This window comes from Mixophyes fleayi, chromosome 8, assembly GCF_038048845.1.
Source record: "Mixophyes fleayi isolate aMixFle1 chromosome 8, aMixFle1.hap1, whole genome shotgun sequence".
Classification (NCBI taxonomy): Eukaryota; Metazoa; Chordata; class Amphibia; order Anura; family Limnodynastidae; genus Mixophyes; species Mixophyes fleayi.
In genome coordinates, this window is record NC_134409.1 from 97,391,236 (window position 1) to 97,405,029 (window position 13,794).

Below are 13,794 nucleotides of genomic sequence, written 5' to 3' on the forward strand. Positions count from 1 at the left end.
AGTTTTGTAGGAATAATTATATATCAATAAAATTAACAATAGTAAAGGAGCAAGCCTGAGGACTTGATTGGTTAAGTTGTAGGAGGAGATACCTGGTAGCAATTGACACCTCTTTAATGAAATACTGACAGCTACTCCAGGTAAAGTCACACAGTTCAGCTCTGCCACTTATGCCAAATTATGATAGAAACAAATCTGGCTGACAATGTATGGCCCTATTGAGTCCAGAGCCCCTCTTTCTCCCACCAGGCTGCAGTGTGAATACAAGCTGTGATCACATGTAGAGAAGAGATCATCCAGCCCAGCGCTGTCAGATTCCTGTGCACAACCACAAACTGCTCAAACGAACAGCAAGAGAAAGAGAAGGGAGAAGAGACACAGCGAGGAAGCAGCAGCAACAGGGAGAGATACAAGGAGAAACAGAACAACTAAGGAATAGGAAAGTGGCAGATGATCATTTAAAGAGATACAAAAAGATTCTTCACTATCTAAAAAGTAAAAGATACTCAGCAACTACGAGATACCACAGATTTAAATAACAAAGAAACAGAACAAATAGCAGATGTAGGGAATTAAGAATAATGAACTGCTGAAAGAATAGTAGGCTACCTAGAGAGTAGTGAAATTCATGTGGATAATAGTTAAAGGGACAAAATGCTAAAATTGTGAAAAGAAACTAAAATTACAATGATAATAGAATAGAGGAGGGCATGTTATTTGGGAGAAATATATACCAAACAAGACATATAGTAGAAAAATTATTCAGGAACTAAAATAAAATGTGTGCTGTACGGGAAAATAAGATGTTCTGGTGTAGACTTTCCAGGAAGCAAAGTTAGCATTCTGGGACAGAAAGTCACAGGGACAGTCTGAAGAAATTGCCTTTACATACACAGTGACAATTAGTTATCTGTATGCATCTTCAGCAAACGCCCAGGTAAGATAACAACCCTTTTTATATTGCCATGCTATTTGGTTGATGCTGTTACTGTTTTTGCTTTGATGTTATTTTATCTTATTAAATTTTATGATAGCAGTGTATAGATTATGTGTGAAGTCTTTCCACTTAAATCTGAATGCTCAAATAATAGGACGTGTACATATGGATTATGGTTAACTTAGTTTTACTGCAATACCGCTATTTTGTGAAATTATTGCACACTGTTTTATATATTTATATAAACATAAATGTATACATGGCAATATCAACATATATATATATATATATATATATATATATATATATATATATATATATATACTCACACATAATGCAATAATGTGTAATAATTGTACAGAAAGGGAACAATTATATTTCTGTGAAATAGTTATTTTTAGACTTAATACGTTTGTGTTTAAAAGTAGCAAAATTATATTATTATTATTATTATTATTATTATTATTATTATTATTATTATTATTATTATATTATTATTATTCCAAGTTTAACAATGAAATATCCATCAAGTTCTATAAAATGTGTCTGAAATTCTTCATTTTATGAAGTGGTGAATTTTTTTTTTTTTTAAATAGTTGTAATCTGCACTCTTTGGCATGTTTTGTTGTAAGATCTTGGCTGTCCCAGCATATCCTTTTATCCAAAAATGATAATTTTTATTATTATTTAATTATTATTTATTATGTATATAAATGGCTCACAAATGGCTCATAACTTCAGCCGTATCTTTCTCTCTAATCCTCAATCTTCACTATCTATCTATCTATCTATCTATCTATCTATCTAGAGATTGACTGTTAAAGTTCTGAATAATTTACACATTATAAAGCAAAGTATTTTAAATTCATCTATCCTACCTTTGAAACAGTTTTAAAATTTTCATGCTCTCTGAAACAAAAACACACAATTAAAACATATCATGTACCCATTAGGTTTGTGGTATCTTGGACAAATTGCTGGTTATATTTAAGATAAACATTAAGTCAGGCACTTTGTCTCGCAGCCATATTTGAAAACCATTTCTCATATATTTCCATAGAAACACAGTATCTGACGTCTGTTAAGAGCCACTTAACTTATCCTTTCTTGTCTACTCTAAAACCCCACACCCTGTTTGATCTCTGACCTTATATTATATTCAAGATATATTTAGCTCTATCAATACAGTTTTCCATTCCTTTACTATATTATCTGCTACCACTTTTTGTGGGAGATATTCCTCTGTCCACTATCTTCGATGCTCACACACTTCAGTCATTTCTCATACTTATTCTGAGATAAGAAAAACCTCTTCCCACCCGAATACTTAAATCCAAAATATCAACAACAATTATTGTACATTTTTATTTTATCATGTGTTGTAAAACTTTGAAATTTAAAAAAATGAATTCCAATAAAAATCATTTTTAGTAACTTCTCCCCAACTAACAGTAGTCAGCCAGGATTCCCCAAAGTTTGGTAGAACTGACCCAGCTAGTGCTGTAACTACTGCTTTTCCTCTTACTGACAACACCCACATAGGATGGTGAAAACAGCATTGTGGCCGTTTTTATAGCTGTGACAGTATCCAAGCAACACCTGTGCTAGAAACTAACACAAGGCAATTTGGGTTGCCAATACCAGGAGAAGCAGAGTTGGGGCACTGTTGGGGGGTGGGAAGTTCCCTCATTCTCTGGGTGTCCTGACATGGGATTCCTATAGGTCTGCTAGTTAGGGAGAATATGGATTACCATAAAGAAAGATTTAAAAAAAGGAACAACTTTTATTATGATCAGTCAAATGGCTGAACATCACGTGGCACTCATATCGACTTGGTTGTCAGCGCCACTAGATGGAATAAAACCAATTACGTAGGGACTTGTCAATGGTCATCAGGTAACCCAGTGGCACTAAGTACATCATGCAGCAAATGTTGTACACGTGTAGAGACCAAATGGAGCCTGACCCTTGCAATGTTGCACTGCAATTAAGAACTAAATTTATTGCAAAGACAGATTGTCGCAGCTGACTATCCTGGAAGAATCAACAGTTTCCTAAAAATGTTTAAGGATATTTGAGAATATGCAGTTTAACTGGTATCATATGCAGAAACTGTGATGTTTCTACTGTTATCTATGAAGGGGTTTAATTGGTGACTGAAAGGTGTATATAGATGTCAGCAGCAGTAGTGACGCCTGCATGTTATAAGGAGTTACAATCATTAAAACATATTTTCAATACATTTGTGCATTGATTTCAGTAATATATTAATATACCATATACAACATTGCAGCATGTAGATTTAAAGATAAAATACTATAAATGAGCATGGGTATAGCTAAGTGTGTGTATGTGTGTGTTCTTATTTCTGTACAAGTCTAGAGCAAACATTAAACTGTCAGCACATCTCCGAGTGAAAGAACAGTATTTCATCATTTAACAGTCCAACAACTAACATTGTTTCAGGGTGGGAGATAAAGGCACGTCCATGTTACTGTGGCTATAAAAAAAACCTCCATTTTCCACATCCTTTTTTATTACATCATGGAATTAAAATAGATTTATTTGGGAATTCGTATCAGTTTTTATTTGATAATATTAAATAAAAACTGTAAAGTTCTTTCCTATGTAATTACAAATAAAAGAAAACAAACAATAACTGATTACATAATAGTCACCCCCCTTTGTTTTCACATTAGGTAGAAACACATTTAGGTGAAATTAAAGCTGTGAACATATTTGGTAAGTCTGTACACATTGCACATCTGAACACTGCAATTGTCACCTATTCTTTTGGTGATATTGCTCGGTTCTGTTGGTAAACATTAATATTTAAATCATTCCACAGATTCTTAATAGGATGGATGTCTGGGCTTTGATTGGTACAATTCAGAGAATTTTTTTCTTTTTTTGTAGTTAAGCTACTCTGTTGTGGCTTTTGCTGTACGCTTTGGGTCATTGTCTTGCTAGAATATATATTTTCTCCCAATCCCTAGGAAACTAGACTGCAGCAGATTTTCCTCCAAGTGTTGTCTATATATTCCTTTCTCGCCGCTCCTCTTCTGTCTCCCAACCCTACCAATCCCTTCACTGGCTCACTTTCCCCTACAGAATCCTGTTCAAGCTCCTCACACTTACATACAAGGCCCTCGCCAACTCCACTGCACCCTACATATCCACCCTCTTCTCTATTCATGCTCCATCCCGCCCTCTCCGTTCTGCCAATGACCGTCGCCTCTCTTCCCCCCTGATAACCTCCTCCCACGCGCGTATCCAAGACTTTGCCCGCGCTGCCCCCCTCCACTGGAACAAGCTCCCTCCCTCCATCAGAACTTCCCCTAATCTGTCCAGTTTCAAACGGGCTTTAAAAACCCATCTTTTTCTTAAAGCCTTCCAGTCTCCCACTTAATTTCTTACCTTTTCTTCTGCCTCTTTCCCTCTTTCCCCTTCCCTTATCCTTATCCTCCATTCCTCCATCTCTCCCCTGTGTCTCTCTGTCTGTCTACCCCACCCCTTAGATTGTACGCTCCTTTGAGAAGGATTTTCTCTCCTCCTGTCTTCACCACTGTTAACTCTGCTCTCCAGCTACTTAGCCCTCCTCCTTGAGGACCCTCTTCCTCCCGTCGCCTCTCGCTCCCTCCTCTCCCCTTGGGGGTCTCCCTGTCATCCGTGCCTTCACTCTTGGACTCCGTCATTGGCGGACCTTCCCCTCTCCCCTCCCTCTCTAGCTGTGCTTTGAGCTCACTGAGTTACTGTGCTTATTGTTTACTGTACTGTGCTGTCTCACCTCGTATTGTAATTTTGTTTGTCCCTGTACGGCGCTACGGACACCTACTGGCGCCCTATAAATAAAAATTAATAATAATAATAATAATAATAATATCTTGCTCCATCCATGTTGTCCTCTATTTTCACAAATGTTCCATTCCCTGGAGCAGAGAAACATCCCAGAGTAATATGCTGCCATCGCTATGCTTCATGGTACGGGCAGTGTTCTTAGTGTGTTGCCCACTGTTATGCTTGCTCCAAGCAGAGCACCTGTCATTGAGGTCAAAAAGGTTTCATAATGTCTCCATTTGGTATATGGGTCTCCAACATGCTTCCTTGCAAATGCTCATGTAAGCTTTTTCAACAATAGTTTTCCTTTTGCCACCCTCCCATAAAGCACAAGTTTGTGAAAGGCCAGGCTATTGCCTTGTGGCAATAGCCTGTTCCTGCCATGGAAGACTATTACACTGTTAGAGTAGTCATAGGCATCTTGGTGTGCCTTCCTAACAAGTGTCCTTCTGTCATGGATGCTGAGTTTTGGAGGAAGGCCTATTCTAGACAAATTCACAGTTGTGCCAGATTTTTTCCATTTCTTTATCAGCAAACATTTTAAAGAAGTGCAACAAGCTATAGCAAACACTGAATATAATATAATATCATAAAGCAGGAAGGAGCTGGGTGCCGCAGGTCAGAGGGCCATAGGGAGCCTGTTGCTCACCACTGCCCTAGAAAATGATAACTACAATCTGGTTGCTATGGACAACAGCTCTTTTCCTTTTCAAAGCTTTAGTAAATCTAACCTTTAGAGTTGTTCTTTGACATTACATTATCTTATCAATTAATGATGTTTTATATAAAAAAAAAATGCCTTGAACAAAAAAGCTCCACTAGTACCAAGTAAAAATGTTTACTAAGGTTTCCCTCTTCCTATCAGAGGAGAGAGGGATGGCTTTGCAGTCTTCCATTTGGACACCCCTCAGGCACTACAAACAAGAACCGTCAGGCTGCAAGTTAGGTTGCACTTGGGCAATTCTGAGTCTGGATTAGACTCATGGGACTTAGAAGCCCTTTTCACCCATTATTAGTTGCCATGGTGGTCAGATAATAAATAGACTTTATTTTAGAAAAAACAAACTTTCAACTGTCCTGGTTTACTGTGGCAAAATGGGTTGTGGCTTGATTGGTTAATTGGGGAATCCTTTGAATGTATGGTGGTATAGTTTACGTTTCATATGCTGCAATGGACCAAACAGATTTACATTTGTGATTTAAAGTGATTTGAAAACTTAAAAATAGAATGTTGATTAGGGATGTACCAAATTAATATATTAGGATTCAGAATGTATTTACAAAATAGTCTAGGGAGTAATAAACTGAAGCTGAGCCCTAATTTGCATATTAATATTAAGCAATACAGGCATACGAAAAGTGATAGCTCTGTGTCTTGGACACTATAATCACAGGAAAATGAGTATTCGGATACCACCAAACCCAAATTTTACTAAAAATTATTAGGAGGAATTAAATTCTCAGGGATGTGTCACGGACATCACCACTATGTCCAGCGGGGCCACATTACCACTAATTACACTGAGCAATGTCCACCCATTTTCTTTCACACCTCTATGGGGTGCGAGGAAAAATGAGTGGAGATACATGGCTGCAGAGTGCCTTCACAGACCGTTCTAGGGGCACTCCATGACACAGCGCGCAGAATAGAATTCTCCCCTTGGTGTCAAGCTGGATCCGGAACCAAATCCAGATTTGGTACATGCCTAAATAAAGTAAATGTTCTTAGTACAGTCCAGTAACGAGCATTCTGTTCTTACATAATCCTGCTGCAGAAGTTGCGATTAATTCCCAGTTGTTTTTCAAAAATGTTATTTTATAATGGTAATTTGCTGTCAGTAGAGCAGTAGTGTCCAGGGGGCAGCACTTATATGGTTTTATGTTAATTTGATTTGCCTTTTTCCTTGTCCTTTACTTGTTTCGTTACATGGGCTATACCAACCATCTATTTGGTCAATAAAAATAGTGGAGGCGGCGGTGTTGGATAGAGAGGTATAAGCATGTGGAGTGCTCTGTTACTATTGGGCCTAATTATCAAGTGGAGGAAACTCTTATCTCCAGCAAAAACAAGTGTTTTCACCAGGGCTTTTTTTTGGTTTGTTCATCATTTATATCTAGGGCTAACCGGGTCACACATTCCCATATCCCCCAAGGCTGGTGAGGCGGTAATTTAAGCCTTACTGCTCCCTGCCAGTATCACTGAGGCGCTGAGTATGGCTCAGCTGCCTTGACAAGACGTTATTGATAGATCATGGAGATAGGTGGTTTTGCAATAAGCAGCAATAGAAAACCAGCCATATCTCCTTAATAATAGACCCATATGCGAGGATGTAATCATTCTCAATGACTAGGGCAGAGCTAAATTTGAATATAGCGCTGATCATGATTACAAATGAAACATGAAATTGTCCATGTTGTGGTCATTAGGTAGCGCTCAGTTAAATATGATGGAAATTACTATATAGTAAGTTATGAGTCCACCTTTAAACATTTCTGCTTCAAAACAGAATTTGTCTGTGAAATGATGCCTCTAGGGCATAAACTCTTGTTACTGCATGCTGCTTTCACTGTGATATGTGTCCATAGTATGTTCAGATCTACTGGAATGTATACAAAGAGTTAGAGAGCAAGAGAGATACAGAGAGAGAGAGAGAGAGAGAGAGAGAGAGAGAGAGAAAACTGACTTATTATACATATAATAATAATTCCTGTGAACGGGCTACTCACAGAGGTCAGACTGAGGGGGTCATTGGTCCATTGATTTTCTATAAGTGGCTGGTGGTAGACAGTGCTTAAGGGAAGCATCTATATGTGCCATATACTGTCCATATACTGCAGTCAGAGAAATATCATTTGTCAAACTGTCTTTAACTATGAATATAATTCAGTATAAGACATTTGTACAATATAACTCTGTCCCTGACATAAGCTTGTAAAAAAATCATTGATTGGAAATGCCTGAATAACCTGTTTAACATAAGGTGGTTACATTTCAATAATAGGACTAAAGTATTCCTTAATGTAAATTACAAGTATATTAGAAGTCATCAATGCGTTCTGTGACCATATAAATGCAGAATACCACAGGCTAAGTACCTGTATACAGGTCACAGAGTTTTGGGTTGACTTCTAATATTCTTTGCATTTTATACTAGGGGGTCAATTCAATTTGGCCGTGTTATCCTAGGAATAACATTGGCCTGCGTACTATTACTATAGTACGGTAACTTTAACACTGATTTTTGCTAGCGGCCCTCGAGCCGCGAGCAAAAATCTGGATTAAAATTACTGTATTAACGGTAATACTATTAGCGCCGCGTTGTTCCTAGAATAACGTGGCCAAATTGAATCGGCCCCTAGGAGTTACATTATTTCTTAGAATACAGTAACTTTAACGCTGATTTTTGCTAGCAGCCCTCGAGCCGCAAGCAAAAATCTGGGTTAAAATTACTGTATTAACGGTAATACTATTAGCGCTGCGTTATTCCTAAAATAACGTGGCCGAATTGAATCAGCCCCTAGGAGTTACATTATTTCTTAGAGTACGGTAACATTAACGCAGATTTTTGCTGGTGGCCCCCGAGCCGTGAGCAAAAGTCTGGGTTAAAATTACTGTATTAACGGTAATACTGTTAGCGCCGCATTATTCCTAGAATAACGTGGTCAAATTAAATCACCCCCTAGTAGTTACATTATTTCTTAGAATACGTAAGTTTCATTCAGGATTAAAACAACTTGTTTGAGGTGGTGTTCATATCCAGATGTGTTTTACCTTCACTGACAATTATACATCCCATAACAGAACACTTTCACAATGACATTAAGTGACAACACAACCTACCAAATATATGTCAGATTTATAGGTGTGATATCCCTATTCTCCAAATATAAGTGATGACATTACTACTTCTCAAATATAGGGATATACTTACAAAATATTTTACATAGATTGACATCATTTCTGTATTTCAATGGGACTGATTGCATGGCAGCGTATTTATTGCTATTTTGCTAGAATGTGGTCAAATTGTAATAATTGCACATGAATGCATGTTATAAAAAAATAGCAGGCTAAATAAGAAATCCCACCAGGTACCTGTGGGCAGGTAAAGAGATCTAGCTGACTGATAAACCAATAGAACTTTTTAGTACCATATACATCCGGTGGAACAATTATGTATCATGGGAGCTAAAAATGAGAAAATAAAGTATAGCAACATGTCAATTGTATAATTTACATTAGCTGATCAACCAATGACCTTCTGCTGATATTATTCACCTCTATTAATTGATGATCTCTCCAATATCATAATTGAACATCAGTAAGATGTTTTTGCATCATCTCTGTGTACCCAATACTTGCTATATAATAACCACAGTCTTTTATGTATCTTTATAACTATGTCCCTGGAGTGTGTCGTCTTAATTATCACCTGACTTTATCGGCCCATTTCTGGAACGTCAAGCTCCATTACTTCAGCTCTTTTCATACATTCATACTGAATTTCTTTCTTCCTTTCTTCCTTTATTTCTACTGCATTCAGTCTGTATATCTCTCCCCTCTCCCTTCGCCTTTTCCTCTCTTGATGCCTCTCTCTGTCTTGGGGCTATAACAACACAGCAACATGAATGGGATCAATACGCTGACGCTATTAATTTTCCATCAATGCTGGCAGTCCCAGCCTGGCACTTCACATACAAAGAGGCACGAGGGGTTGCAAATGGCCAGATAGCAGAGGGACACTTACATCTGAGGAACACTGAGTATTGACATGTACGCATAAATGAACCATTCTCACTACGTGTCAGCAACCACTGCTGGGTCACCATACCCGACCTAGAGGTCACAGCCACAAAGAAAAAAAGCCAATTCCGTTAATTAAAATTTAGTGGCAAAAGATCCAAAGCAAAATGCTTACACATCTATAAATATATATAAATATACTGCAGGAAAAAATGGAAGGTAGCTTTCAATTTGATTTTACTGTTTTAGTGTTTCCATAGTAACTCGTTACTAAAAAAAGGTTTTCATAATCTATGTAAACTCATTCACAACAAACTTGCTTGTGGAGCTTAGAACCCCAGTGTATATTGTATTGTTCATTGTTGTTGTTTTATTAAAACCCTTGTATTACTCGAGTGGATAAGAGCAATGTGCATGAAGCTTTGTAGAACCTGTAAACCTCTTATAAATAAAAAGGTTGCATTTGTGTTCATTGAGTTCATTCAACCATATATGTTCTACTTAAATCTGTTCTGCTGATACAGAATAAAGAAATCATTGTCAGTGAAATCATTAGAAAGTTTAATAATTCCAGTGTCAATGGGCCTGAGTCAATAAGGTGAGCAAGGCAAAGAAAGGAGTAAGTTTCTTCCTGGACAAACCATGTTACAATGCAAGGAGTGCAAATTAGTATATTATTTTGCATACAAGGTATATACTGGCTGCTTTTTATGTAGCACACAAATACTTGATAGCTTTATTTTTACACTGAAATTTAAAGTTGATCTAGGACATGTCCTATCCAACCTATAAATCTGTCCCCACTTTTTAAATTTACCTCCCCATCCATTGCACAATACAACATGGTTTTTCCCAGGTGCAGAGTTACTCCTTTTTAATGCTTTGCTCTCCTTAATGACTCTGGTCCAATATGTCTAAAATAGAAGACAAATGTCTTTTAAGATGTGTGTGTATCTAGCAAAATAATAGCATGAGGTATTTTGATCAAAGCATTTAAGCCTGCATCCCAGCAGCAAGGGTACCTCATGGTATGTAGGTCCTACACTGACCTATATGCTTCAAACACCATTAAAATGCAGTTACAATCAGATGTGCTAACCTCCCAGGTATAGGGACTTATATCTAGCAAGGACTGGCTTGTGAGCCACACCCAAAAAAGCATTATATAGGCCTGAACGACAGCTGCTAAGACAATACAATGTAATATTTGGTACACATATACGGCATTTATATTACTAAGTAGCTGGTACTATGTATAATATGGTGTTAACCCAGTGCAAGTTTATTTATTTTCTGATTTTGTTTCAAAATATTGCCTGGTGTTGTTTTAGCAGCTGTTTATCAGGCCTGTTTAAATTCACTGGGTGCAAAACCAAAGTTTTTTCAGGTGCTCATCCAGTGCACTACAAAAAACTAGGACCTCAATATTTCTGTAATGTTTGATCAACTGTCAGACACAGTCAAAAGACCATAATGGTCATATTTAGTTACGTATAAACACTCCAGTTATTTATTGTATATTATTTAGTATATTATATTAGTGGAAAAAGGGCAGTTGGCCACAGACCACTAAGGGAGAGACTAACAACTTCTATGGCACTCTGCAGCCTCATGCAGCAGACAGGATTAAGTCTCCACACACAGAGCACAGAATCACAGGTGGAGTACACGGTTGTGACTAATTAATTAAGGGTTCAGCTAATTAGTGCTTGGGAGGAAGCTTAAATAGCTGGACACGTGTTGTGTGTGTGTGTGTGTGTGCGGCAACCGACGCCAGCCAGTGACCGGTGACTAGTGTGACAGAGTCATTGGAAGGAGGCTAAATGAGAGAGGTATGTGTCCCAGGCTTCCAGCATTGTGTACACTAAAACACCAGGGAGAAAGTGTAGATGTGTGGGTAAAGCTTCCCACAGGGTATTTTCCTGCGCTAACAAAACATGGTAAGGGTTCATGGTGCTATGTATGGAGAAAGGGAAGGGTGGGCTCCATACATAAGGCCATACATGCCGACATGGGGCAGGAGGAGGGCGTGGTGACATTATGAGATTAAGCCCCGCCCCCTCCATTCACTGCCGTGAATTTCAGGAAATGCGGGAGGTTTGCTTACTCTTTCGGGAGTCCACGAAATTCGGGAGCCTCCCGGGAATTCCGGTTCCGGGAGAGTAGAGTATGCATAAGGCCCAGTCCGGGTCTTCTGGCCTGCCAGTCTCTAAACAGACTGATCAAGAGATGCACCTGTGAGGTGCCTGTGAAAAAGCAGCTAGAATATGATATCATTGAGACACTCTGCTGTGGTGAGCAATAATATGTTGAGTGTGTGTTTGGACACAAGGTCCAACACCTGAGAGAGGGTGTCACTAAAGTGTATTAGCTAGTAAGTAGCCAGAAGGCTAGGATTTTGTTTATGTTTTTGTTTTTGTTTGCAAGCTGGTGAATAAACTAGCTGTGGCTTTTAACCTGAAACCTCTGTACTTGTGTGGTTTACTGCTGCTGTTCGTCGCCATCCATCTTCCCCAAGGAGATGGTACCTATTCCCCTGATGGTGTCACACTAGTTAGAGGACTGTGTGTCAAGCTAGAAGCAGGGTCGCATGGAATTGTAAATACTTTGGTTTGTTTTTGTGAATTGCTGGAAATACTAGTGTTGCTGTTTCTATCATCCTGACATTCCTGAATAAACTACAGCAAAGTGGTTCAGCATACCTGTGCCAGCATCGTGTTAGACATGCTTTTCACTATATATATATATCTATAATATAAATGCTTAGTGGCGTGTGTTAGTCTGTCTGTGTGTGGAAAAAATAAAACCAGGCTGCAGCGCCACCTGCTGGGCGGAGTTATACACTGACCTACTAAATTCTTAGTGTGTGTGGAAAAAAAAATTCAGAAAGGGCTGAAATTTGGCATACTAAGATGTTTTTAATTTGTTAATTTCATTTGTTAATTGTTAAAAGTGTTTATAAAGATTTAAAAAAATATATATATATTTCTTGAAGGAGAAATGACAGTTGGGAGTGGTTGGTGGTTGCTGGGGGTGACAGAGTGAGAGGAGTGTGATACTCAGGACCGCTGAGAGAGATCCCTGTGTCTGGATAGACATCTGGATAGATGTGGCGATGAAAATGAATGATGAGGTGATGGAGAAGAATGATGAGGTGGTGACATGTGGACAAAAAACCACGTTAAAAAAGGGCGCTTACGTCGGGAAGTAACGCTCTTCCCCTGAGGAGGCCTGGGCTATGGCCTAAATGCATGACAAGAACCTTTTTAACACCTTAAGTAGCTTGATTTGACTAGAATGCATGAGTATCACGCACGGGTTAACTTGTATATATATATATATATATATATATATAATTTCACATAGGGCTTTACTGTCTATTTAAAATAAATGTAAATTATATAAGTAGATATATTTATATAATTGGCAACAGTGTCATATTGATACATGAGGCCTGATTTTTGTTGTATGAACACATCTTGCACCCGTATTTGGAGATTCATATATATTTTACTTTCAGCCCCTTGTGCTTGGAGGGGCAAATCACTACAGTAAGGTCCTGCAGAAGTTAAGCATGCCTGTCTTATTTTGAGCCACATGGATTATGCTATACGTTGCTTATTTCCATAAAAAATGACACAGTGATGTAGAACAAGTTAAATATGAAGGACAAGGAAATTCAATAGAAATTGAAAAAGTTTTCAGGAAATGCAAGTGGTTACAAACCTAGAAGGGTCCATATCCATGGCCGTCTTTGTGCATAGGGGGCCCATAGCCAGGGCTCTGAAGTAATTAAGATAAAAAAAAATAACTTACCTTTTTGCGGTGATGCGGCGGTGATGCGGCTCCCTCGCTCTTTCCCCTACTCCCTGCTGCACTCACACTGAATGTCGGGCATGACGTCATCACGCCACATTTTCAAGTGAGGAGTGCACCAAAAGGAGCCACGACGCGACGGACAAGCAAGTGAAGAAGAAAGAAACCAAAAGAAAACTAAAGACGAAAAGGTGATAGAAAGGTAAGTGAAGGGGGACAAATAGGAAAATAATGGAGGGCACAGTATGTAATACAGGGGCAGAAGGAGACCAGAAAAATGATGAAGGGGGCACATAGAAGAATAAGGGAGGGCACAGTATCTGATACAGGGAGGGGAGGACCAGAAGCATGATGAAGGGGGGGCAAACAGAAGCATAACGAAGGGGACAGTATTTGATACTTTTGGGAGGGGGAGACCAGAAGCAGGATGAAGGGGGACAAACAGAAGCATAACGGAGGG

General features: G+C 38.6%; 1 protein-coding gene across 1 annotated transcript in view; it reads left to right on the top strand.

Moving 5' to 3' along the window:
- The first annotated feature begins 291 nt into the window (after positions 1–291).
- The window catches only part of KCNJ4 (potassium inwardly rectifying channel subfamily J member 4), a 97,357-nt gene continuing 83,854 nt past the window's right edge, over positions 292–13,794 (top strand). Inside the window, exon 1 of the mRNA XM_075182948.1 lies at positions 292–937. The gene's annotated coding sequence lies outside the window, so the exon portion shown is untranslated. The remainder of the gene's footprint in view (positions 938–13,794) is intronic.